This window comes from Balaenoptera musculus, chromosome 6, assembly GCF_009873245.2.
Source record: "Balaenoptera musculus isolate JJ_BM4_2016_0621 chromosome 6, mBalMus1.pri.v3, whole genome shotgun sequence".
Classification (NCBI taxonomy): domain Eukaryota; kingdom Metazoa; phylum Chordata; class Mammalia; order Artiodactyla; family Balaenopteridae; genus Balaenoptera; species Balaenoptera musculus.
In genome coordinates, this window is record NC_045790.1 from 50,156,123 (window position 1) to 50,183,283 (window position 27,161).

Sequence of the window (27,161 nt, forward strand, 5' to 3'; positions counted from 1 at the left end):
GTAGTATTAGGTAACTCAGTTCATCTTTGGTTGCCCATTGCTTTCCATAAATGGCAGTGTAAATGTCTCTAGAGAAGCTATGGTTTGCTTGGTTCATGGAGCTAGAGGTCAGAGTTCAATAGTCACCATCTAGCCTACCGGCTGGGGACTCTCTTTTGTAAAGATCCTTTTCACCAAAAGGGGTTCTCTTGAACTGTGTTTTTTTGAGGATGCTATTAATACATTTGAACCCGTTTGAACCATATGGGGTGGAAGCAGTGATGAAAGAACATAATATTAGCCATATTTAAGATATGGCAGACTCCCTTTCTGGGTATGCTTTGATTCAGTGAGGATTCCAAGGCCTGCGTTCAGGCTAATGGGAGAATTCTGTGCTTGATTAATAATGCTTATCTCTGGCCTAGGAAGGGAAGCACCCTGAAAAGTGATGGGTAGAGTGTTTGCCCCTCTGAGGAAGAACTTTTCAGAAAGATGATTCACCACACAACTGCTTATACCCAAAAGGTACTGGCTACAAAATTAGACCACATCTGTAATTACAGCTAACAGAGCATTTCATCCTCAGGCAGCTCCGTGTGGTAGAGTATTTCTCTTGTGTCTCACAGATAGGGAAACTGAGGTACAGAGAGGTCAAGTAACTTTCCCAAAGTCAGACAGACTGGCAGAGCTTGAATTCACACCCAGGTAGTCTGGCTCCAGAGTCCGTACTCTTCTATCTACACCATTAGGTCTTTAAAGTTCTAGAATGCCAGCTCTGGGAATTGTTTCATTTCACAGTTAAGAGAGATGGAGTCTAGAGAAGGCTCTGAGGTGACTCACTGAAGATCACAGACGATGATGGAGACAGAACTAGTTTCCCCCTGCCCAGGGCTCTTGCCATTCTTGCACATTTTGTACCTTTGTCTCAGTTGCTTGTCAGTTTCATATTAATGAAGAATAACTTTGCTGACATAGGCAGACTGGCAAAATTTGTGCTTAATTCCTTCCTTTTCCTTGGCCTCAGCTCTCTCTTGTCTGGGAATGTACTAACTGGCTCTCTTCCTGTCCCCTCTGTCACTTTATTATTCCCAAGAGAGCCTGGAATCACTGTTACTGTTCTCCAGCCTGTCGTATTTGGTCATTGTCCGATCTTGTGCTCTTTCCCGTCTCTTCCCGTTAACATTTGGGGAGAGAAGAAGATGCCCGACCAGCTGGGTGAGAGTTGCATTTTGGGGTGGGGGAGGAGCTAGGACTATTGTGGGATTCACGTTACTGTGGTACAGATCAAAGACCTTCACTGGGGTGCTAACTGTTGTGATTTTGATTCTCCTGCCCCACCTGTACCCACCAGAGCTCACCCCCTCCATTTTCAGTGCAGGGCATCTCACTGTCTGCATTTGGGGTTCAGAGCTAAGACACAGTGCTGATAAACTTGCCCCGTGGAAACTTGAGTACACAGGGCATCTGGGACAGAAAAGGACGCTCTTGCCTTGACAGTTTACATGTCATACTTTTTGTAATTTTATTTTGAGGAGCCAAAATTTGGGGGATAAGTTGATTGTCTGTGACATTTGTAACCTTTCTTTAAAGAAAAGTGCCTCTTGTAGGCTTATTCAAGTCGAGAGACTGATGTTTTTCTTCTGTTTTTTCTCTATTCTTTCTTCCTTTTCTCCTTTATTCCCTCCCTTCCTTCTCTCTTTCTTTGTATAGTGGGTTCTTGTATGTAAAAATATAGCTCCTGTTCTAGTCTCTTCCATCCACCCAACCCAGGAATGAAGTTGAATGTTAACGCATTATGGTCACCATTCTCCTGTGGCTTACTCTTTCTCCACATTTACTGTAATTAAAAATGCCCTTCTCAATTTCAACTTAAAATACCTGAAAAGACTCCTTGTTCTGTTAAGAGAAAGCAAATTTCCCCAGGTAAGTTCCCATATGTTTTCTGTAAAAACTGGCACACGCTTTCTTTGTATTTTACCCTTGTCAAATGAGATCCTTATAAGAGTAATCAGTGAGTCTAAGCCTCTCATCTCTTTTTGCCTGTGTTTTCTTGGGTAATTTTAACTCTTTTTGTGCCGTCCAGGAAAGTTTGCTTCTTCTTGTCACAACAGGAGTGTCTGGGATTCCTGAGATTGCCCTCAGGTGGCCCTTGAGCTCTGCAGTTCTTCTGAATGTGGGGCTTGTGCACAGAGGAGACTTTTCCTCCAAAGCCCTGGGAAGGGCCCCAGCAAATGTGTTCTCAAGGTCATTTCTTTTTGTAAAGGGTGCATGTGTTTTTGCATGCTCTCTCTTAAAGAGGGTCCCCCAAAGTGTGTAAGCTTTAGACCTTACCTCACCTGCATCTCCTTGAGTTGTTCCTTTCGAGAAATACATAGCAAGAGCTTCTATCACCTGAATTAGTCACCTGATCCAGTTACTTTCTCTGGCCTTCCAGCTGCAGTGTAACTTCTTTCAGTTTTTCTAATTCTGGCCTCTGAAAATGCAGAGCAGCTGCTCATCCATCGTGTCAATCAGCAGGTGAAGGCCTCAACAAGAAACGTTGCTGGAGAGATATCTTAGGGCTTGGGTAGTCTAGTCCTACGTTGCAGCTGGCACAGGTTAACCTTAACTAGAGGAGAGCTGGGTTTGGCAAAGGTGAGTTTAAGGTTCTAGTTCTTCATCTCTAATGTGCAAGCACATTCCCTTTTCAAAAAATACACCAGAAAGCTGTCTCTGTGAAATGCTTTGTAGCACAAGCACACACACACACAAACCTTACTCCACCTCTAGGAGTGACCGTCATTCTTCTGGTCTCACAGGCCTGAACACCCGAGTGATCTTTTTCATCCTGTTTTCTTCCCACTCCCATCATTTGCCACAACCTGGAAGTTGACTGTTTTAGTGTGCATTGTCTCTTGGAACTATCCCCTCCCTCCTTTAAAAAAAAAAAAAGTCTCATGACTACTGTTGAATTGGATGGGAGAGATGGTTTATAAAGTGAACAATCACTCTTTGGCTCCTTTTCAGTCTCACTGCCATACCACAAGCTGGCTGCAGTAACTGGTCAGTTCACCTTCAAGCTCCCTCCAGGACACTCTACTCCTTGGGATTGGAGGCTTTTAAAAACATCTCGTTGTCACTACTCAGCCCCCAAACTTCATTCATTGCAGGCTCTCTGATCAGAATAAGCCCTTACTTCTCTATTCAGGGACAAGCCCTTACTTCCATATTCAGGGTCCTCCTTCAGAGGAGACCAGCATATCTTTCCACCTCAGTCTCTCCTTGACACTTTTTATATTGTGTTTTAGCCATATCAGTTCCTGGGTATGCCTCCTTTTCTGCAGTCTTTTTCTTAAGGCACTTAATGCTTTGTGCCTTGTAGGACAGTTATTTGTATGGTTGTATGATACTCCAGACTAGATTTAAAAATTTTTGAAAGTGCTTTGTCTTATTTTTAGTAGTGGTAGGTGTTAAGTACTTAGTGAAGAAAGTAGCACTAGACGATTACAGAGAACTGCACAAGCACCCTGCCAGGCACGCTAAACCCTAATTACCTGTCTTCCCTACCACACCCGGAGCTGGACTGAAAAGATAATCACATTTGTTTCTTATTCCTGTGATGCTCTCCTCCATTCTTTGCATAGGATTTTTTTTTCTTGTTTTAACCAAAAATTTTGATTTTTTTGTCAAACTCACTAGAAAAAGGAAATCGGATGCTCTTCCACTATTAGTTGAGGTGTACTAATCCCTTTGTGTTTGAAATTTTTAATTATTAAAAAAATCTTCCAGTGCTTTAATATATCTGTCAAGAAACCTTTAAAAATTTTAAATGAATTTTAAAATTTATATCTGGAAAATTTACTTTTGAAAATTTACTCATGGCTAATTGGGCAGTTGCATAACTAAGATTAGTAGTGATTGCTCTAGTTTTAAAAACAGCAGTGATATTTCATTTGAATTACTTTTAAAAGACATTTCTAGATAGCATGGAAGGAAGATGAATATAGTAGTGGTTTAAATAAGTAGGGGTTTAATTTGTGAATTAATTTTTAATTTGAATTTGTTGTATAGCTATTACAATCAAGTACTAAGTAGATAATGTAAAGCAGTGCATAGTGTTTGAAGCTTTGATCAACCTTACCAAGTAGATCTTAAATCTAAATCAGTATTAAAAGTGTCCTGAATGGTATAATTGTTTCATTAGACAACCTGAGTTTTGAGTAAATTTGTAGACTCTTGAACCTTGTAATATACCAAGAGTAAGCTTAGATATAACAAGCATAAATCATTGTGATTTGCATAATTTATCTCTTCTGTGTAAATATTGTCCTCAGATAGTAAAACTGCTGTCCTAGAAATCAGATTTTGATTGTCTGAGTATTTGTGGGGTTAGAGGAGGTTTTCGGGTTATGTTTGTGTTTAGATTTACTTTCAATGATAAGTTAAGATTTATGGTGAGCAATGTGCAGAATGTTTTATTTACTTTTTCCAAGCTTATGAATAAAAGCAACTTCTGAATCTGATCTTTAGGAACCAAGTTCAGGAAATATGGTATAATTCTATTTTGTTTTTTTAAAAAATAAATTTATTTATTTTGTTTTTGGCTGCATTGGGTCTTTGTTGCTGTGCACGGGCTTTTCTCTGGTTGCGGCGAGCGGGGGCGACTCTTAATTGTGGTACATGGGCTTCTCATTGCGGTGGCTTCTCTTGTTGTGGAGCATGGGCTCTAGGTGCGTGGGCTTCAGTAGTTGTGGCACGCGGGCTCAGTAGTTGTGGCTCATGGGCTCTAGAGCGCAGGCTCAGTAGTTGTGGCGCACCGGCTTAGTTGCTTCGTAGCATGTGGGCTCTTCCTGGACCAGGGATTGAACCTGTGTCCCATGCATTGGCAGGCGGATTCGTAACCACTGTGCCACCAGGGAAGCCCTATTTTGTTTCTTTTAATTGTGCCTTATCTCTGTTTATTTGCAAGTTGGGTATTTAAGATATTAACATATTTAATATCCTGTGATTGGATATATTTAACTTTCGACTTGACTCATGCTTTTCAGATTTTTGGACTCTGAAAGCAGGAGCCACATAAGATCTGTCTTTTGCTTAAAGTACTAACTGACTACACTCTGATGTTTCCATTACATGAAACACACACCCCTGGTTTACTGCAGAGAAAAGGCTTCTAAGAATTAGGCGTGCTTCACTTCTCTGACAGACTGTTTACTTCTTTATTCATCCATTAATACATAAATTCATTTTTTTCCAAAATATTTATCAAATTTATATGATGTGCTGTGAACTATAGCAGGTGTAATGCTGAACAAAACAGAAACATTTCTTTTCTTGCGCTCAAAGTACCTTAGAGTGTAGTAGGGGAGAAAAATATGAAACCAGGCAACCATGGTACCATGTGATAAATGCCCTCAAGCCCTAAGCCCAGGGTTCCATCAGCACACACAGGAGGAGTGAGTGCCAGAGACGCCCTGGAGGAAGTGGCATCTCTGCCTCTTTACTCTTCTAAGTTAGCCAGATGAAGTGGTCTAGGAAGAGTGACTAAAAATGTTCTTGGTGCAGGGAACAGCTCTGATAAAAGCCCAGAGTAAAGAGAGAACTCGGCACGGTAGAGGGACTAGTATGTTAAAACTTTAGGCAACCAAAACTCAGATGACCAGAACTCTCTCATTTTGGATCAGAACATTTTTCTTTTGCAGTTTACTTTGATGAGGAGATGAGAAATGATTACAAACTTACTGTATGAGTCCCCATCCCTTATAACAGAAATAATTATTTTAGAAAATTTGAATTATATGTAACTACCAAAAATGAAAAATCATTCATAAACATATTACCTAGAGATAACCTTACTTGTCATTTTGTAACTCTCATTTCAGATTTTTTCGTATGCATCTTTAATTTTATAAAATTGAAATGATACTGAATATGCTATTGTGCAACTGATATTTTGCAAAAGTCACATTAGTGGTCCTTCATACCTTTGGGTTACTTGTAAAACATGCATTTTTAATGGCCGTATAGTACTCTGACACGAACCGTTATTTATTTATAGAACCCCTATTATTGGAAATGTAGGTTTCTAACTTTTGGCAATTTTAAATGTTGTTGTGATAGAATGTATTTGTATTTAAACTTTTGATTAAGTCTATGATTATTCCCCTAGGGTAATAAAAAGGTATTTCCTTTCTTCCATGCCCCTGCTTTTTTTGTAGATATGAACTGCTCGTTTATCACCAACACCCCTGAAAAGCATTACAGCTCTGAGGACATGAGGGCTTAAATCTTTAGATCTTTGGCATTTAGACCAGTGGTTTCCAAGACACCTGCTTGAAGAGCACATTTGGCAATGATTCCCATTATATCCATACAAGTAAAAGCATAAGTTACAATAGATGTTATTGTGGCTGGACATGCAAAGTAAGACTAGTGTTAAATGTTGATAAAAATGTGAAACTATTCTATCCAATTTTTTTAGAGTACTCACATGTCTAGAAATGTTTTATCCAGAGAATTTTTTTTTTTTTTTAACAGAGGAATTAAATCTCTTTTAGGGAGTGTTCTTTAACTGCATGATTAAATAAACTTCTGGTCTGTGATTCAGAATATATCTTATTAGATAAATACCTCTGGAATTAAGAACCAAAGGAAAAACGGAATTGTTTCTAAAGTCAGCATTTTTTCTTAAAGATGTCAAGAGGGAGATTTTGCATAGAACCAAGTAGGAGATGCTAAGAATAGGAACCACTGGGGGTTTTATATTTTGTAGATTTTTGTACTGTTTTAGTGCTGAAGTCCTATTGTCTTCATTTGCTCATCCTGTGTCTCCCTTAGACTTGAGCATCGTACTCTATAAATACCCCCTCAAAAAAAAAAAGACTTAAAAAATAATGGATTTATTGAGATATAATTCACATACTGTACAGTTTACCTACTTAGGATGTTTTTACTGTTTCAGCGGTTTTTAGCGTATTTGGAGTTGTGTAACCATCACCACAATCAAATTTAGAACATTTTTATCACCTCGAAAAGAAATTTCTACCCTTTAACTATCATGCCCCCCCCCACACACACACACAGACACTGCCAATCCCCTGCAACTGTGGAGAACGGATGTACTTTCTGTCTCTATGAATTTGCCTATTCTAGACATTTCATACAAATGGAATCTTAATATATGTGGTATTTTGTGCCATCTTTCACTTATATTTTATTTGTTTATTTTTAAATCTTTTTAAAAATTTATTTATTTTTATTTTATTTATTTTTGGCTGTGTTGGGTCTTTGTTGCTGCACGCGGGCTTTCTCTATAGTTGCAGCGAGCGGGGGCTACTCTTCATTGCGGTGCGTGGGCTTCTCATTGTGGTGGCTTCTCTTGTTGTGGAGCACGGGCTCTAGGCACGCGGGCTTCAGTAGTTGTGGCATGCAAGCTCAGTAGTTGTGGCTCACGGGCTCTAGAGCGCAGGCTCATTAATTGTGGCGCACGGGCTTAGTTGCTCCGCGGCATGTGGGATCTTCCCAGACCAGGGCTCGAACCCGTGTCCCCTGCATTGGCAGGCGGATTCTTAACCACTGCACTACCAGGGAAGTCCTTTCACTTATATTTTAAAGATTCATCCATCTTTTGCCAAACAGTACTCGATTATATGTAGTATATGTCACATTTTTTGTCTATCCATCTATCAGTTGATGGAACAAATACTTTATAATGTCTAAATGCATTTGGGTAGCTTTGTATTACAAAGGCAAAAACTAAGAAGTGAAGTTGCAAGATTCCAAATTGGAGATGCCTTCAAAGTTTGTTAGTGGTGAAGGAATATGTAAATAAGTTTAGAATTAAGTTCACATGGTTGTTTGGTCTAAGGAAGAATATCCTATCCATCAGTACATCGTGTCAGTTCTACCTGCATCTGGATACTTCTTAAACCTGCTCTTGTCTCCATATGTCTGGTAAATTATCTAAGCAACATCTTTTGTTTGGCCATTGCATTACCACTACCATCCCCTAAAGCAGGCAAAAAAGGGGCATTTCTAAAAATGTCATTTTCTCTCAGGAGTCCGAAGTCCTTAACACGGGCTGCCTGGCCGCGTCACATCAGGCCCCTGCTGCCTTCCCCCACCCCTCCTATTCTATGGTACTGATTTTGTGTTTAACAAAGGATAATGGAGTCCTTTCTGAAGTTCTTACCTGGGTACCCTCAACTTCAGCTTTCATCACTTCAAGAACTGGGTGTTAAGGACCCCTTTTGGAGCCTGGTGAAGTAGAAAGATCTCATGAGCTCTGGGGTCCACTATGTATCAGAAACGTGCTTGTTTCCTTTCAACCTCTTTTGCAAAATAGAGATGATACCTTGCAAGTTGCTGTGAAGGTTAAGGAGATATTATGTGAATGTATCTGGCACATAATATGTGCTCAGTAAACTATGTCCTTTTCATTTGGATTATTACTCGAATGTAGTGGTTTAGGTGAGTTTGATATCCTCCCCTTCTCTTTTTTTTGCTGAAAAGAGGGATCGATACATTATGATGATTACCTGTAGTTTAGGGGTTTTTTTTCTTCTAAAGTCCGTAGCTTTGTTTCTGAATTCTGGTTTTGTGAAGACTCTGGAATTTTATTAGTGCTTTAAAACCTCTGCCAACCAGCAGTACTTCCTTGGGTCCCTGCCTATAAAAAGACAATCTATCATTTATTTCCTTTTTTTCCTAAAACATTTACGTGTCTGTATCTTTATGATTTCCTCATTACGTGAATAATTATTGTTCATTTAAAAACCAAGAAAATTCAGGAAATAGAGAAATAGGGAGAAGAAGATAAAATTAAGTTGCAATCCAATTACCTGCTGTGGTCATTGTGGTTTATGGTTTTCTAGACTTTATTCTTTGCATATACACATATATGTGCCCATAGTTTTTGAAAAAGAAGTTGGATGTTTAATTGCTTTCTCTACTTGCCAATGTAGGTATTTTTCATTGTTAATATCACGGTTGTTATACAATTTTCTATGGCCTCATAGAAGGCCATTGTATGGGAGGACCGTGATGAGTGTCACCAGTCGTCTTTGAATGGATGTTTAGGTTTTATCTAACTTCTGGTCGTTATAAACAGTGCTGGCTTTGATTTTGAAGTCATGATGATTCTGATACGCTTTTTACCTCCTGAGTTAACAGTTCTCTTGAAGTAATTTCCCTGAGGTTTAATGCCAGATCCAGTTCAAACTTGCCCCTCTTAACTTTTCACAGATCGTTTGTAATGTTCTCACCCGTAGGACGTACTCTTTCTCTGTTCATGTCCGTACTTTGCTCTTAATTTGGTGCTAGTTTTCTAATTTCTTCCTATCCCCACCTCCATTTACCTTGACAAAATGGTATATTTTGACTTTGGTGCATACTACTGTCCTATCTGAGCTATAACTTTTGAATAATGATCACTTCATATTGGTTAACATCTCTTTCCCTTTTGCCATGGATCCTTATGACTAAATTTATGAATTTGTTGCCATTATATTTTCCATCACCTCATCTAAAATTGGGGTTTATTTAAATATCTGATTTTATTAATCTAAAAGAGAGTGCTTACTTTCTTCCAAATAAAAGAATCAGTGGAGTGGTTTTTATTGTATAGTTCAATCAAAAGACACATATTTATGCTTTCTTTTGCCTTAAATTGGGATATTCCTAAACTGGGATTTTTCATCCTGGATTGTTTTCCTCCTTTTAGGTCTGTTTTTTTTTTGGCCTACAGACAGTTAATTATGTCCTTAAGGAGCATTAGCCATTTTAAATAGTTTTAATAGGAAGCTATGTAAATCATATTGTATATTCAAGAGCCGGGGTTATTAAACTTGAGCATGCATCTGAGTCACGCGACGATCTCATTTAATCACAGACTGCTGGGCCTTACCCCTAGTTTTTCTGATTCTGTAGGTCATGGATACGGCCTGAGAATCTGCATTTCTAACAAGCCTCCAGGTGACGCTGATGTTGCTGGTGCTGAGACCATACTTTGAGATTGGAACACAGGAATCATTTTTGGATTCTCCATACTCTTTGTAATTATCTATAGTCTTTTTCTCTTTACACCAGTACACATGGCAGATATAACTGAGCATATTTTAGTAGAGCTGTCACTTGTTTAAAAAGCAAACAAAACCCTTTATTGGCAAAATACGGAAAGGTTACTGGATACAGAGCTCCAGCCTGGTGTGAGCAAGAACAGTAGGCAAGGCACCTGGATTCCTAGACGAGGGTCTTGGATTGTTTGGGCCAAGACAAGTTTCCTTAAATCTCTTACAGTCTTAGTTTGCTTGCAGGAAAAAAAGTGATTGCTGCTAGACTTCTCCTTTCCCTTCACCTCCTAAATCTGCAGACAAATCCTCAAAGTGTTTTTTAAACAGGTTCACGATGTCAGATATCTCAATTAAGAAAGGCTTATCTGTTTTCAATAAATGTTCAAAGTAGCTTTAATAGAGGCATTATTTTAAGGTTTTATCACCGTGGGGGTTTTAGAAGTTGGATGAGGAAATATCTTGAAATCACAGATATTCCAAATGGCTTTGAAAATCAGAGCTACAGGACAGGTGATGGTCTGTATGTCAAGTCTTCGAGACGGTCTGTATTCTCAACCTTCGAGAATATAAGGTTGAGCCCAGAAGGAAGGAGGAGGTGAGAGAGAAATCTTAAAATAATGGGAATTGAAACTGTAATTGGGTGCGTTTGATTCATTGGATCCAGGGTTAGTTCGGTGTGTAATTCTCTGTTTCCTTTTCAGATGTAACTAGTAGTGGTTACACTTATTAGCGAATGGCAATTTAGACTTCTGCGTTTGAAGTTCTTTCTACCTGGTAGCTGAGATGGGGGAGACGTATAAGGCCTTTTCTGGCAGGCATATTTTTTGTATTTGAATAGGAAGGATACACTATTAGAAAAAGCACAAGAGGAAAGGACTTTTGTAGAGGATTACTTGGCATGTAGGTGAGTGAAAGGTGAGGCTACAGCAACGCCCGGTAGCTGATAAGAACAGAGTACAGACTAAGATGAACAGGAAGTTTCTGCTGAGCACCTCAGCCTCTCATGTTTAGACTTGGTTAAAAGGCAGCTGATTCAGCCGGAGATGCTTCAGTTATATTGTAGAGACAAGTCTCTTGTCCTCTGAGTCTGTCACCGTGAGTTGGAATTTAAAATGTTTTTAGAAAGCCTTTTTTGACTCTTCTTTTATTACTGTGTTCTCTCTCACCATTTTCTTTTTTTTTTTTGGATGGTATGACATGTGTGGTCTTCTTTTCTTGTCAGCAGTTGGGAGAAAAATCTCAACAGAGTGAGAAACGTTATGACACAGAGAATGTTTCCCTGAAGTGTTCCCATGTGAGCAATGGGCATGGGCATGTACTAAAAGAGAGGGGGTAAAAAGGCTTTTTGTTGAGAGTGACAGGTTGACAGGACGACCAAAATTTAACTTAAATCCTTTCGTTGATATTGGAATGTCATAAACTTTCATGTGACACTGCCACATTCAACTGTGTGATCTGGAGCTTGTACCACTGTGTGTGTGTGTACAGTGTAAACATTTTATGAACTGCAGTGTCTGATCCATCCGTCTGTCTGGGCAAGACTCTCCCTTGATAGTAAAAAGAACAGCAATCAGGACAGAATTGGTCAATGCGGCATGTCTAATGGTGGGAAGATATTTGAAGGACTCGCTATAGACACAATAGTCTCTCTAAATAGCCTCTTTGCACCCGGAGTCTTATTGCAAACAGGTTCATTAAGGAGAGACATTCTGACACACAGCATCACAGTAATGAAAGTAGCTCTGTTTTTCTAATATTGTATCTTGCCACTTCAGTTATGCTGCTAGTACAAGATTTCCCTTGTGTTGTTGTATATTTCTCCAGAAAAAGAATCAGTCTTCATAGAATATACAATTATTTTGTACAGGAATGTATAACTCATACCTAAGATCCAGTCCTCCCTGTTTATGTGCACTAGTACAAAAATAATTGGCAAACACATCTTCCAGACCAAAAGATTCCAACACCTTCAATTTGTTGGGCTAGAAGATGTTGAACCAGAGTTATAATAAACTTTAAAAAAATGTGTAATGTTCAAAATGGATTTGTGATCAATCATAAAAGAAAAAAAATATTAGCACAGTTTCCCATGAGGTGTAATTTTTTTCCTAGGGTTTCAGCCAACTCCAGTATAGCATCTGTTCAAAGAGGGGGAAAATGCAAAAGGTTTTCATCCACCAAGCTTTACATATAACTACAATATGATGACTTAAGCTATTGGATTTTCTGCCTGTTAATGTACAGCATGAACATTATGAACATGGAAAAAAAGGTTATATTGGTTTAAAAGTGGATATGGAAAATTTAATGTGCTCAAGTGGGAACAATGGCATATTAAAAAAAAACACTCATGACACAGATCTAATAATTCACTTGCCCCTGTAGGAGAAAGGGTATCAGCTCTGATACTGGCTCATAGTTTATTTTTATATACACCCCTGGTCCCTGCAGTATACCCCGCGTGTGGGTTCCAGAGAAAAGAAAGAAAATAACCTGTAGGGAAATCAGCCTGGAAACCTTTCATTAAATACATTGTACTCTGTATTGTGTCGTTCACAGACTCTTCAAGAAATAAAGAAGGGAAAAACCTGTTATCAGTTTGCATGTGTGAAATATTATATTTGAATACTATCATTTGTTTTAAGATTAAGGCTGAGGCTGCAGACATATTAGTTATTATTCACTTACATCTGGTAGATAGTGCAACGGGGATTTAAAAATTCTTTTTCCATTTCTAGTCCCCACTGTTCTCTCTGCCTTCCTCCCCGCCCCGCCAAACAATGGCAAAGATACTACTTTAACTTAAAACTATGCTGGCTAAAATATTTTCATGTTGGAAATGTTGCCTCTTTATAGAGGATTGGGGGTGGTGAGGGTAATAAAATCAGTGTTAAAATTCTTGGTGAAGTTTATCTGTCATTTAACAAAAGATGCATTTCCGGGGAAAATTGAAGAAAGTGTTAAATATATCCTTTCATGAGAAAAATATACACGGTAGGGGTGTAACTGTGAAGAGTGACACCTTTATCAAGTTGAGTGTCCTTTGGAGTGAACCTTTGTCTTGTCATTATAGTTCATGTATTGCTGTTGGTGGGCCTTTAAAATCTTATCTTTTTTTGCTGACTATTCATGCAGGATACGCTAGGCAGGCCAGCTGTGACACATGTTATGCCCATACTTGCAGCTGTCTCTGGACGAAAATGAACACACATTTTAAACCTAAACCTTGGGCGCCGTATAAGTGAACTTCTGGAATAGCAATTATTAGGACTTTGGTTTTGATCTCAGATACCCGGAAGCGTCTTGTCTTCCACGGTCTGTTGAAAGATTTCTTATTTCGGAAGTAGCTTGTGTTGAAAAGTCTTGTTTTAAGTGTAGAGGGTCATCAGCACCAGGATTTTCTCAGCATCACAACAAGCTTCAATGTCCACGAAGCTCCAGCCACACGACTGTAGTAAGAGGTCACGGTGATCGAATGCTTATCGTGTGCCAGGCATTGTGTTAGATGCTTTATATGAAGCATCATCTAGTCTTCACGTTAAGCTGGTGAAGTGGAGACTGCTTTTCTCCTTTTTACAGATGAAGAAACTGTGTCACTAATAAGGGACAGTGCTGGGTTTTTCAGATCCAAGCCTGATTTTGTTACCAAGGTCATACCCTTTACTATTATTTGAAATCACATCATGAGCTGTGTGGCCTCCCTGAGCTTCACTCCCCTTTCCCTTGGCTCTCATACCTGTATAGTGACTGTTTCCTAGTCCTTTGGGTTTATTATCTGACCCTACCACCTACTAGCCAGGTGACTCTGTTGGCCCTTTCCCTATCAGTAAAATGAGGAAGAGTGATCCCCCTTATTTAACTCGGTATTGTGACTAGTAAATGAGATAATGTCTCTGAAGCACATGCACATGTTGTTTATTGGCCATCTTCTTTTTTTTTTTAATTGTTTTTAATTAACTTATTTATTTTTGGCTGTGTTGGGGGGTCTTCGTTTCTGTGCGAGGGCTTTCTTTAGTTGTGGCAAGCGGGGGCCACTCTTCATCGCGATGCGCGGGCCTCTCACTATCGCGGCCTCTCTTGTTGCGGAGCACAAGCTCCAGACGCGCAGGCTCAGTAATTGTGGCTCACGGGCCCAGCTGCTCCGCGGCACGTGGGATCTTCCCAGACCAGGGCTCGAACCCGCGTCCCCTGCATTAGCAGGCAGATTCTCAACCACTGCGCCACCAGGGAAGCCCCTGGCCATCTTCTTTATGCCAGGTGCTGTGCTAGAACCTAGAGTACAGCAGTGACAGGGACAGACATGGTCCCCCTGAAGCTCGCAGACCTGTGGGCATGTCAGGACACTGAAAGGAAGAGTTACAGAATGAATTAGTTATGGGCTGCCTGTCTAAACCATACATAGATGTTAAGCTGACTTAAGTTCAAGCTACCGATCTGAACAGGTACTAGACTTTTCCAGGGCCCTGTGGGTCATGCTCGAAGAAAGCCCCTTGCTTTCGTTGGTATCACCTGGGTGCAAAGCTTTTTACCTAAATCCTCTTCCATTGCTCCCCACTGCAGGTCTCTGGCAGTCAGAAACCTGAGAGTTTGCCCCCGTCTCCTCCTCAGCCACCCCCGGCCCCCGCTTCTCTCCTAACTTTCTCGCTGTCTGCCCGCGCCCCCATTTCTTAGTGTTCTGCTTTCTGCCATTCTCTGAGTTCTCAACCCAGTTTAAATTTAACCCTCCTTCAGATCCTAGCTCAATCTTCACTACTTCAAGGCACACCCCTCTTTTGATAAATGTTCTTTTAGAACATGAATCCTGATTTTACATTTCTCTTTGCTGTGTGGACAATCTGTCTGTTTCTCCAACTGGACTGAAAGTTCCTGAGGGTAGGGACTTTCTTTGTCTCTCTGGTACCTATTCCAGGCACAAGTCTGTTTTCAAACAGTGAATTCAGATGGCTTTTTCCCCCTCATCTTCTTCTACAACAGTTCTTTCGGCTCTAACATTTGATTTATTCTACCTACATGTCCAGTACACCTATTGAACCAAACACTAAACATATCTTCCCAACTCTGCATTTCCTCCTTTTCTCTAATTCTTTAAAAAAAAAATATTGAAGTATAGTTGATTTACAATGTGCTAATTTCTGCTGTACAGCAAAGTGATTCAGTTATACATGTATGTACATTCTTTTTCATATTCTTTTCCATTATGGTTTATCACAGGATACTGAATGTAGTTCCTTGTGCTATACAGTAGGACCTTGTTGTTTATTCATTCTCTGTATGATAGTTCGCATCTGCTAATCCCAAACTCCCAATGCATCCCTCTCTAATTCTTAATCAATGTCTCCATTCATTGTCTTCATCAAACCCAGTGAGCCTCAATTCTTCCCAGATTTTCCCGAACTCCCCTATCAGGTGCCATCTTCTGTGTAGGACAGTCTCTTCAGGAGAAGATTCCCTGGGATCTCCCATCACTTCCACACCTTTCCTGTCGCTTCTGGGTGTGGGGTCTTACTAACTTCCTTGCCAAAATCACATAACTGATCTTTTTGCCTCTTGCCCTGAATGAGTAGTCCTTCTGAAACATAGATCTGATTGTGTAAGGTCTTAAAAGCCTTTGCCACTGAAATGATACTGTGTCTGGGATTTACTTTAAAAGTATCCGATGGACAAGGGAGGTTAAGGGGATTAGGGAAGAGTATAGGTGAAACAAGACTGACCATGTGCTGATAATTGTTGAAGCTGGTGGTGTGGTTCACAGGGGGCTTATGATACTATTTACATTTGTATATGTTTGAAAACATCAGTAATAAGATTAAAAAATAGAACGCAGCAAACTTTGTGCACCCTATGGATAAAATCTGACCACCTTGGCAGAGCACAGGATGCTGTCATAGTCCTACCCGCATGTCTCCTTTGGCCTCTCATCTCCCTCAACTCTGACGGCTGACTGCTCTGCAGCTGTCCCTGCCCTCAGCATTGATCTCCTGAAGGGCTCAGCTCTACAGATAACTTCTCCCTGGCCCACTTCACTAGCCTGATTGGGGTCTTCTTTCATTTTGGCTCCCCTATCCCTTTGATGGACCGTCCTTAGAACCCATCATGTTCTTTCTTTGTGCATCGTCTAGCCTCCTCCTCACTGAGGACTGCCCAAGCCAAGAAGATCCGCACTCCCCCACCTCCGATTATCAGTTCAGTTAACACTCATTACATGCCTGTTGAGTGTCAGGCAGCTAATGGATGCTTGAGATTAAATCAAACAGTTACTTCTGGCTTGTAATATGGAGAGAATTCACCACCCAGTGTTTTGGGCTAAGCTTGGCAGTGGATTCCATCCCTCCTCTTCACCCCCAAGACCATCCCAGACTCCTCAGGGAATGAGGTATATTATGAAGAGATGTGCAGGTAAATTGTACTATACAAATGCACGGTAGCCAAGTATTATTAGCACCTAGAGAGAAAACCCTTTGCCTAGCGTCTGTCTCTTTTTACAGGTGACTTTTAAAATGGTCAGGCTCTACATTTACACATGGGAGGTCTCCCTCCTCTTCTGGTCTGCTCCAAAAACTGGGTGGGGGAGCTCTTTCTGACCCCCATGGTTCGTAGGAGGACAGCCTCCAGCCAGCCTTCTGCCAGAGTCTATCCTAAGTTCCCCTCACTAGGCTCTAAGGTGAGCAGGAGAGTAACCCTTTCCCCAACCTTTATAATGTATCTCACTTTTTTCTGGCCACTTGATTATCCCAAACGCCAACAGGACTCTCGAGGCCAGAGGTAAAAGTAGAAAAGGTATATAAGATTTGAGAAATGAACTGGTTTTTGTGCCTTGGAGAAATAAAAGACCGAGGTATGAGTTAATCCCTGTTTTCAAACACATGAAATAATTTTACATGGAAGGTGGTACCAGCTGTTAGCCATATGAGTGTGAAAACAAACAAAAGGACTTAGGTTGCAGCTGGAGGGATTTTAGGTAGATAGAAATTTTTCATTAAGTGGTTCTGGGTGGGAACTGGGTTTCCATACCAGTAGATTGTTGATTTAGGTCCAGATTGGAGGGCAGTAGGGTGGATTTGAGGAATTTCAGCATCCTGAAAATCAGGCTTCATGACTACAAAATCAGCAGCTGTGATGCCTTTCGTGCCCAGAGCTGCAGAAGGAGGGTTCCCCTTATTCCTCCCACCTTCCCCCAAGTTGAAAGAAATTAACCTCAATTAAAGAAAATAGTGATGGATGGCTGCAGAGATAAATATGATACATCACACAGGAAAAACTACATTAAAAGAACATTAAAGTTGGGACAGAAAGCACTAAAAGTGAAAAAATTCACAGTTAACGTTGAAAAGTGGTATCACTTACATCTCTGCTAATATGTCGATCTAACAGGACACATTAAGAAATTATGAGTGTACTCTGTTGTGCTAAGAAGTAAGTTTTTTGACTTGACACACTCAATCCACGGTTTCATTGCCCAGCTTTAATTAAGGCATCGTCTGTGAATGATTATAGCCCATGGGAGAAAACCTGTTACTTTTACCAGAAGAGTATTGGTGTTTGTTTAAATATTAAGTTTTGGAGGGGGCCAGGTGGTGATTCTGTGACTCTGTGCATTTCAATACCTGAGCATATTTCAGCTTTTCTGAAGTCAGTAATTTCTTTTGAAAGGCACTAGTTTTTTTTGACTAAAATGTTATTACTAACTTAATAATAGCTTAATGTTGAGTAATACCTTTTTTGTATATTTTGAAAGCAAAATTTAGCTTTTATCCCTTCTTCCAGGGGTGGGTTTTTGCTGCTGGAGAATAGATCTAAAATTTCATATGTGTATGTTAAGCAAATTAGTGCATTGTAGGGGCCACTTTCAGAATCAAATCCAATCACATTTTTAATTTATAAAATCACATTATTGATACTAGAAAGCCTCCTTGAAGTTGATTGATTTGTTTACTGTGTGTTTTTGTGTGTATATACATGTGTGTTCCTCATATCAGGGACAAAAATCCCCCAAATGGGTCTGGAATAGTATGGTTTCAACGTATACTATAACTAGAGTAAATATTTGTGTATGGTAGAGCTTGAATAATACAAAAATTAATCCTTAGCTTTTTTATCCCTTCTCTGACTCCAAAGAGTTGCTACCTTTCCCTAACCAAGAGCCAAAATAAAAAGTACTACCTTCCAAAAATCAGAGTATGTGACACGTGAGCTTCCAAAGAGTATCTCTCCCCCTCCCTCCACCACCTTCCCCCTTCCTCATCTCCTTCTCCCTCTTTTCATTTTGGGGAGAATTTTGAGTTTCTTCATTGACCATAAGCTTATTTGTGGAAGGGGGACAGTGAAAATTAACCTATTTCTGAAATCACTGAGCCATGAAGAAAAAATTGAATTTAGCAAATTTAGATGCCAAATCTTACAATTCTGTTTTTAAAGCAGAAAGAGAATTTGCTTTTTATTAAGAAAAAGAATTGTATGTATATACAGGTAAATAAAATCACACCAACTTGTATACTTCTACATTGATAACATAGATGGGTTGAAAATGTTGTATTAGTCATTTTAAGGAAGGAAATACGAGCAACAATTATCATAGGATTTTTCTATTTTTGTTATATTAAAGATGAGTCTTATAAAAGGGCCAATGAAATTGCCCTAAGTGCAATGGTTATTAGCCAACAGAACTTAATGCATACTGACCTAGGTGATATTAATTTGGGTACATGACAGGAATATACTCATGGCCTAATCACAGATTTTAGGTTGAGCTTCTTCCCAGATGAATGAGTTTGTGCTTCCAATTAATTAAAAAAAAAGTTCAGGAGGCCAAAAATTCAGAGAGAGAGGGAGAGGGAGAGGGAGAGAGAGAGGGAGATGAAATTGAGGTCACTTTTTTTCTGGTTGTTACTTTGGGACACCATGCGTAGTCTCTGTTTCTTAGTATAGAAAATAACATCTGTAAGCCCATTTGGAGTTTTAAATATAATATAAGTGTAGTGCATCATCGTAAGTATGCAAACATGTTTTAAAACAGGGTATTGTATGGAAGCAATTACTGGCAGTGAGTGAACTACACACCCCAAAGAATGGGTTGGGGCCAAAAAAGGGAAGATTTCTAAACAGAATTACTTTCGTGTGGGTGGGAAAGAGAGCAAGGTTAACTTTTATTAGGAACCAATCCCAGCTCTTATTTTAATTCTGATCACACACTTGGTAACCCAAATAAATAAGTAATAAAGAGATTTCATGTTAGGATGAGGTTATTTTTTTTCCCCTGGTACAGTCTTCCAGTGGGGAGTGATTTTTTTTATGGCAGGAGGGCATGACGTACATAAACATGAACATGACCAAATGCATGTGCAGCTCTGCAGTTTCAAACTTCGGGCCTTGTAATGGTTAAAGATGTTGTTGCGGCCCTTTGTGACATGATACTTGAGCATTCTTTAGCTGGGTGTGTTGTGTTCATCTTTAACAGATTTAATGGGATGTAGGAAGGTTCGATTTTATCATCTGGAAGTAACAGGCTCTGCAGTTTTCTTCCACTCACCACCAGTTTGGAGAAGACCCTGTTGATAGGATCTCTTTCCTTTCCCCTCATCCTGTATATTTTGTTTATTCTCCAACTTCACATAAAATCACCCTTATCTCAAGGCAATTTTGCATTGTAATATTTGGCAGGGGGTGGATCTTAAAACTTGAAGGGAAGAAAATTGCTTTATATAAAAATCAGTTTGTCTGCAGATAGGTTCTGTGGGGCCCTTTGGACCTCGCTGATATCAACTTTAAATAGATTTCTTTTCTCAAGCCAGTGTCACCATAACTCCCAAACCAGAGAGTTATTTTGAGTTAGACTTCACTGAGCAGCCATCTAAGCAGCACATTGAGCTAAGCAGCCCTCCAGCAGCCCCTTAACTGTTATCAGAACAGGGTATTGATGAGTGGGGCTTGGTCGAGTTACTTAACCTTCCTTCCTTGATTTTCTATTATGTAGGCTGGAAATGATCATATCTGCCTTTGATCTCATAGGGATGCTTCAATCCATTAAAGTTATTAAGCACTTTAAGTAAGGTATAAGGCAGTAGATGCAAGGCATCTTCATTACTGTTATTTTATTACAGTGCCATATACAAAGGGGAGCTTTCTTCATGCTCAATAGTTAAATCTCAAATGAGCTCTCCGGACTCAGTTGTTGGCAGGGGACTTTAAGAGGTCAGGTTACCTATCTCTCTACTCTTGAGGCCATGCTCTGTTCCTCCCTCCTTCTGTTAGTTTGGGGAGCAAAAAGCAAAAACAAAACCAAGAGCAAAATTGATAAAAATGAGGAGGCAAATGGGAGATGACTGTGGTCCACCTCCTATTCTTTCCCCAGGAGCTGCTGCTGGTACTGATCTTCCTAAAGTGTGAACTACCTTGGTACCCGTCCTGATGCTCATCTCCCCTTTCTTTGGAACGCATATTCAGGAGTTTTAAAGAGGATTGTGGGCTTTGATTCTTCCCCATTTATAACTTTCATTTTCTTTGTTTTTTTGAAATACTGTTTCTCTAAGAAATCGAAGAAAAAGTTGAGGGAAGCGTGGGTAAAGGTCTTTGCATGTCTTTGGTTAGTGTTCAAAGGCATTTGTACAAGATGACTATGTTTCTTAGATCGCAGCCCCCTCTGGCATTTTGTCTTGAATAGTTCCTCCCTCACACCTCATATAACATTCCAGGAGGAGATGTACTTCTGTATAGCCTTGGATGGCACCAGCTTGACCATGTCCATGAGAACATAAAAGATCAACCCTCACCTCCCAGAGTGAAGAATTTGCTTCCTGGAGTCCAGGTTCTTTTGATCACATAGGTGTCACTTTTCTAAAATAACCTACCCAGTCCTTTGTCCTTAACTTTCGGAAACTAATGAGGGCGACTCTATTGATGTTTATTGGTTGAGAGATTTTACTACTTTCTGTGTTCATTCTTTTAAACTTTTGATACTCTGGTATATTTTACTTTGCCCATGATATATTTTACTTTCACTACTTTATTTCTGGGCTGATTGTTCTTGTACTTCATCTACATGTAACTTGGTGGCATGTCCAGTTGGGTCAGCTACAAAGCACTAGTCCCTCAAACACCGTACCTTGTAGTTGGATGAAGGAAAAAAGAGTTGTGTTGTGGTCTGAAATATAAGATATTTCTGTTCATCAAAAATACTGTGCGAGGAAGCCTACAGAAACAATTATAAGTACTGAAGAATTAAGAAGCTCTAAAATAAATATGGATTGGTAAAAACACATTAATTCAACATTTTATTTTTTTAATATGTTTATTTATTTACTTATTTTTGGCTGCATTGGGTCTTCATTGCTGTGCGTGGGCTTTCTCTAGTTGTGGCGAGCCGGGGCTACTCTTCGTTGTGGTGTGCGGGCTTCTCACTGTGGTGGCTTCTCTTGTTATGGAGCTCGGGCTCTAGGCGCGTGGGCTCAGTAGTTGTGGCGCACGGGCTTAGTTGCTCCGCGGCATGTGGGATCTTCCCGGACCAGGGCTCGAACCCGTGTCCCCTGCATTGGCAGGCGGATTCTTAACCACTGTGCCACTGGGGAAATCCCTGTTTTTTTTTCAACTTTTCTTCAGTAACTAGAATCCTAAAGTTACAAGTAAGTTGCTTTTAAATATGACTAGAATGATATGCTTTTCCAACTTTCCCCTGGCCCCCAAGTATTAGGGTCTAACAGTGGATTTTCTGGTATTGATTTGTGTGGAAAGCCTTAGATGAGATCATAGTTTTGTATTTAAAGAATCACTGTTTTGGGGATGGTGGGGGAAGAGTACAATTACATGAAGTTGGGATTGTTGTGGAAAATCAGGGACATATGGTTGCCATAGATATAATATTAGTTTCTCAGAATCGAGAGTAACACAAATGAAATTACCTCTTAAATTGTGGCTAGCTATTGCTGCCTCTATACCTGAAATATGTTTTTCTTTTTATCTTTTTATCCCCGTATGTGAAGATTCTTGAGTGTGGGTCAGGGCTAACAAAACTTTTTTGTTTAATGCTACTACTGTTTTTTGAAGAGATACTGCAGCACCCACTATTTTCCCCTTGTTTTTCTCTCCTCCTCCCCAAATTTCATGTCAACAATTTCATATTCTGTTAGAGCCCAAAGAGAATTTAAAGCAATTTGCCATGCCACCATCTCCTTTGTGGTTAGATACACCTCCTGAGGAGTTCACAGATGACCTAAATGGATTATTGTGATTTTTTTTTTTTTGTATTTCCTGAGGAGTCAAAATGGGTCAGCCTTGGAGATGCCCCAGAACCAGTGGGGCCGTGGGAGTGGATCGGCATGAAGCAGTAGCTAGCTATGTGGTTGTAAGGATTTCCTGGTATTCTTATTCCTACGATTGATGGACAGAGTTGGATTTACCCTGGGTTGGGCTGTTTCTCAACCCTTTTTTCACTATCAGGGTCTAAGGAGCCTTTAAGGCATTTTGTCCTAATCGCTGCCTACCCCCCACCCCCACCCCGCCATAAAACCTAAGGAATAAGATTTTGTTCGGTAGGGTTGAGCTTTGGAAGACCACAGTACTGTAATATCAAAATAAAATTTTCCCCTATTGAGAATGCAGGATTTAGATCACAAACTTGGATGTACAATATTTTTGGCCAGCTTTATTGAAATATAATTGACATATAACATGAAAGTTTAAGGTGTGCATGTGATGATTTGATACAGGTATATATTGTGAAATGATTACCAAAATAAGGCTAGCTAACACTTCCATCACCTCACATAATTACCTATTTTTTTTTGGTTGAGGATGTACAAATTATTCAACAACTTGTCTATATCCCAGCCAATAGTGAGTACATTTTCTGTGAGTCAGTAGTGAGTACAGCTATGGTATTGCGTTGGCCAAAAGGCTTGTTCAGTTTTATCTGTAAGAAGGCTCTAGTAGCACTTAGTTGTCTTTAACTTCATTTGAAACAATTTTGTTAGATTGTATGTGACAGCTGTCATATCAGCATGCATTTAAAACTTGACATCAGGGACTTCCCTGGTGGCGCAGTGCTTAAGAATCCACCTGCTAATGCAGGGGACGTGGGTTCCAGCCCTGGTCCGGGAAGATCCCACATGCCGTGGAGCAACAAAGCCCGTGCGCCACAACTACAGAGCCTGCGCTCTAGAGCCCGCGAGCCACAACTACTGAGCCTGCGTGCCTAGAGCCCGTGCTCCGCAACAAGAGAAGCCACCGCAATGAGAAGCCCGTGCACAGTAACGAAGAGTAGCCCCACTCACCTCAACTAAAGAAAGCCCACGTGCAGCAACGAAGACCCAATGCAGCCATAAATGAATGAATGGATGGATGGATGGATGGATGGATGAAGGAATAAAATCAAAATTGGTGAATTTTTATGTAGCCATTTTAACATTGAAGATGGAAGAAAAACAACATTTTCAGCATATGCTTTATCATTTCAAGAAAGGTAAAAACACAACTAAAATGCAAAAAAAGATTTGTGCAGTGTATGGAGAAGGTGCTGTGATTGACCAAACGTGTCAAAGGTGGTTTGTGAAGTTTTATGCTGGAGATTTCTTGCTGGACAGTGCTCCATGGTCGGGTAGACCAGTTGAAGTTGACAGTGATCAAATCGAGACATTCATTGAGAACAATCAACGTTATACCACGTGGGGGATAGCCGACATACTCAAAGTATCCAGATCAAATGTTGAAAATCATTTGCACCAACATTATCACATTCATCGCTTTGATGTTTGGGTTCCACGTAAGTTAAGTGAAAAAAACCTTCTTGACCGTATTTCCGCATGCGATTCTCTACTTAAATGTAATGGAAACGTTGTTTTTAAAATAAATTGTGACGGGTGATGAAAAGTGGATACTGTACAACAATGTGGAATGGAAGAGATCATGGGGCAAGGGAAATGAACCACCACCAACCACACCAAAGGCTGGTCTTCATCCAAAGAAGGTGATGTTGTGTATATGGTGGGATTGGAAGAGAGTCCTCTATGGTGATCTCCTTCCGGAAAACCAAATGATCAATTCCAACAAGTATTGCTCCCAGCTGAAAGCAGCACTGGATGAAAAGCAACCAGAATTAGTCAACAGAAAATGCATAATCTTCCAACAGGATAACACAAGACTGCATGTTTCTTTGCTAACCAGGCAAAAACTGTTACAGCTTGGCTGGGAAGTTCTGATTCATCCACCGTATTTGCCAGACATTGGACCTTCAGATTTCCATTTATTTCAGTATTTACAAAATTCTCTTAATGCAAGAAAATTTCAATTCCCTGGAAGACTGTAAAAGGCACCTGGAACAGTTCTTTGCTGAAAAAGATAAAAAGTTTTTGGAAGATGGAATTATGAAGTTACCTGGAAAATGGCAGAAGGTAAAATGGAACAAAAGGGTGAATATGTTGTTCAATAAAGTTCTTGGTGAAAATGAAAAATGTGTCTTTTGTTTTTACTTAAAAACCGAAGGCACTTTTTGGCCAACCCAATACTTTGGTAATTACTCATCTTGAGCTGTTACGTTGAATTTGTCTTTGACACCTTAGTTTTCATATGAAGATGGGCACTTAGTGGCATGCCTAGATGGGTTCTGTTAGGACACTTGTGTCTTGTTTTCCCCCACGGGTGTGGGAGTGGATGGGCTTTCAGCAGGCAGCTATCACAGACTTATTTTTCTTTATAGAAGTAATACATTCTCATTGCAAATAAAAATCAGAAAATACTTAGCTCATAAGAGTTTCTGTCTCCACAAATTGAGCTGCTCTATGATATTTACATACTTCTAGCTTTAAATGTGATTGTGGCATGCTCTCACAGATTTAAAATATGTAATAATAAAACTGAATTATGTATAAATGGCATGGTTAAGAATGATGGTTCTCTTGAAGATTTGTTTTTAACCTGTGTTTAGTATTCCTTTTTTTATTTCTCACTGTGTATTGTGAGGGACACTAACACTGATTCATATTGAAAATGGTCAGTCCTTTTCAGTTTGAAACCTTACATTCTATCAAAATGATAAGATTTCAGAGATAAAAATTGGAAAAAAATCTGTTTGGTGGTTTTTCTGTCCCTGAAGTCTTAAAAGTAACTATATATACTTTTCCATTAAAGTCCAACATACTGCCCCTGAATAAAACAGCTTCAGGTGTGGTCCTTGATCCTCTCTGAAAAAAACATTTTCATAACAAAGTAGAAAATGTTAAAAGCAATTAACTAAGTAAGTCTCAATTCCAGTTACTAAGATTTTTGCATGAAAATCACATTTTCCTTGTTACTGAAGTATGAGATTATAGCCAGCTGTTGGCAGTGGTAACCTGTAATCCATTTCTGTATGTTGCTTTTTGGTGTGAACTGAAAACGATTATCATGAAGTTAAGTGTTATAACCCACTTTAAGATGAATTAGTTTTCTGGAATTTATCACTGGAAAAATCAGAACACATTCCCTCTGGAATCTATGTTTATTGCAAAAACATACATGTTGACCCTGGAGTACTTTTCCTCTTCCCATTCAAATGAAAGATAAGTTAAATAGTAATTTTTTTAAAACAAAGGTTTATTTAATTCTTACATCTGTGGGTGTAAGTAAAACCAGTAGATTCTTCAAAGATTTTGGTTATGAAAATAAGATTGATTGATATATTGTGCCTTGGCTATATATATGCTATTAACTCTCAGGTGAGAAATATTAACCTGAAAAATGTGCATGCTTTTTGTGAAAAGTAACAGCAGAATAAGGGCCTCCCCCAACCATGTCTAACTCTTAAGAACTTAGGAATATGTTACTTTACATAGTAAAAGGGATTTTGCAGGTGTGATTAATGTTAAAGACCTTGAGATGGGGAGAACATCATCGATTATCCAGGTGGACCCAATTTAATCACATGACTCATTAAAGAACCTTTCCCAGCTGTGGTCAGAGAGAGAGACATAACTGGAAGAAAGGTCAGAGAGATCCAACGTGGCTGGCTTTGAAGATGGAGCAAGGGGACCCTGAGCCAAGGAATGTAGGCAGCCTCTAGAAGCTGGAAAAGGCAAGGACACAGATCTTCCTCTAGAACCTCCTGAAAGGAATTCAACTCTGCTAGCACCTTGATTTTAGCCCAGTGAGTCCTCTGTTGGACTTCTGACCAACAGAACTGTAAGGTAATTTATGTTTTAAGTCACTGAGGTAGTGGTAATTTATTATGGCCGCTGTAGAAAATGAATCCTTGCTTTGTGTTCGTAATTTGTTGAGTAAAATTATTACTGAAATCTGAAGCTGTGAAGGAAAAAAAGGGATTTGGTGACATGTAAAATACTTAGTATTTTATAAGACTTCCTTGTATATGGATTGGTACAGTTCATTTGCTGTTAAATAACAGAACGAGTTCAGTTTGGCCTTGCGACTGATTTTTTTTCCAGTGTCACTGTCGTACTAGGCATTCAGTAAAGGCTGAAAAACATGAGTAAAGTTACAGTCAAGCTTTGCATTGGCTGTTGTTAGCAGTGGAGTTTGGAAAAAGGGGCTTGAGGAAAATTAGGAACGTAGCTGCTTGTGTCAGGTCTGAAGAAGTGCCTCCAAGCTTTTGACAAATGCATCTCACATTTATATGTCTGTTATGTTTGGCAATTGTCAAGGAATTGCTCAAGACTTATTGGACTCAGACCTCAGGGTATAAATGAGTTCATCTGTCTCGATAAGCTGAGTACTAGTAGTAGCCAAAAAGCAATGATGATGGGGAGTCTTAATCTTTCAGATAATGGTTTCCTATTTAATTAGTTGCAAAATGACAGGCTTCGAGATATTATACCGTATAGCAAGAGATTTAAAATCACAGTAAAGATAAACAGTACAACAGGTAAACCTACACACTTTTAAATCTCGTTTAAGCTGCTTCTCTACTTTCCCTAGCTAGTAAGTTCGGACATTCAATCAGAAATATTTATTGAATCTGTTTGTATTAGGCACTGGGGCTGTAGGTGTAAAGAACTCCGCTATCATAGTGCTTATTGACCCATAGGGAAGACAGAAATTAAATAATTTCACGTGCTGAGCAGAAGTACGGGGTGCTGTAGGAGTGGATGATAATCTACTCTAGTCCAGGGAAAGAAGCCATCTCTGAAGGCAAGGGGAGGTTCAGTAAAGGAG

General features: G+C 39.6%; 1 protein-coding gene across 8 annotated transcripts in view; it reads left to right on the top strand.

Annotated features, from left to right (window-relative positions):
• Positions 1-27,161, top strand: part of BNC2 (basonuclin 2) — a 417,278-nt gene that overhangs the window by 77,462 nt on the left and 312,655 nt on the right. For 2 of the 8 annotated variants that reach the window (XM_036855922.1, XM_036855925.1), the window contains exon 1: positions 9,891-10,010. The exons of the other annotated variants lie outside the window; for them this stretch is intronic. The gene's annotated coding sequence lies outside the window, so the exon portion shown is untranslated. Of the gene's footprint in view, positions 1-9,890; positions 10,011-27,161 lie in introns of those variants that run through there. 8 annotated transcript variants of the gene reach the window in all.